The sequence below is a fragment of the Nicotiana attenuata genome, unplaced genomic scaffold, assembly GCF_001879085.1.
Source record: "Nicotiana attenuata strain UT unplaced genomic scaffold, NIATTr2, whole genome shotgun sequence".
Taxonomy (NCBI): domain Eukaryota; kingdom Viridiplantae; phylum Streptophyta; class Magnoliopsida; order Solanales; family Solanaceae; genus Nicotiana; species Nicotiana attenuata.
The window spans coordinates 1-802 of NW_017681440.1; the positions used below are offsets into that span (position 1 = coordinate 1).

Genomic DNA, 802 nt, shown 5'->3' on the forward strand with positions numbered 1-802 from the left:
TTACAAGGCAGTCGAATTTGCTCATTCTGTTTTGGCTCTTACATTTTTCTATATGCAGTTCTATTTAACGACTTGTCTTTTAGCCATGTACTAAACAGTTTCTTTTTTCTTTTTCTGCTTTCCTATTATCCAGAAGTGGGGAAGTGATCATATTGCCTTGGTTTCGGAATTGGCTTTCACAAATGATGCATCGGCTCAAGATACTAGCGTCCAAAATCAATAAAAATCCTGTGCACTCTAAAGGACTCTACGAGTTTTCAGGTGAATAGAGGTTGAAGCTTTCTCATGCAGTCCTTGGAAGAGCATGCTCTCTAATTTTCCACTTAAATGTTTTAATACTGTCTCTTTAATTTGAGTTTTGTCCTTCAATTGGAGGAATTTCTACCAGTTATAACCTGACGATCCAACTCTTTTGTTGCTTCATCTCTTGCAGTACGTAAAACTTTTTGTTCTTCCAGCGAATGAGGGGTGAAATTCATCATCGAAGGGTCTTCAAACATAGAGACGAAGAAAAGACAAAGGGGGTTTAAGGGTGCTAGGGCGTTCAAAATGCTAGTGCCTCAATTAGGTATCGACAGATGAGTTCATGGGACCAGCGGAGTATTTTATCTTGAATTTTGAAGGATTTTTGTACATTAGCTTGTTTATTTGTCTTTTGTTTATTCTGTGCCCCAGAAAGAAGTACTATTGTCAGTGCACGAAGGATCATTCCGTGCCATCATTTGTGAGGTAAAGCACGAAGGGTGATGCCGTGCACTTTATATGATTGTTTGGGTGAGAATGAGAGTAAAAGCACGAAGGA

The 802-nt window shown here is 38.9% G+C and overlaps 1 long non-coding RNA gene across 1 annotated transcript; it reads left to right on the forward strand.

Moving 5' to 3' along the window:
- The first annotated feature begins 127 nt into the window (after positions 1-127).
- Positions 128-509, forward strand: LOC109221941. Its single transcript, XR_002067335.1, has 2 exons — positions 128-261; positions 434-509. It is a non-coding gene; the product is annotated as an uncharacterized LOC109221941 (long non-coding RNA).
- Positions 510-802: the final 293 nt, after the last annotated feature.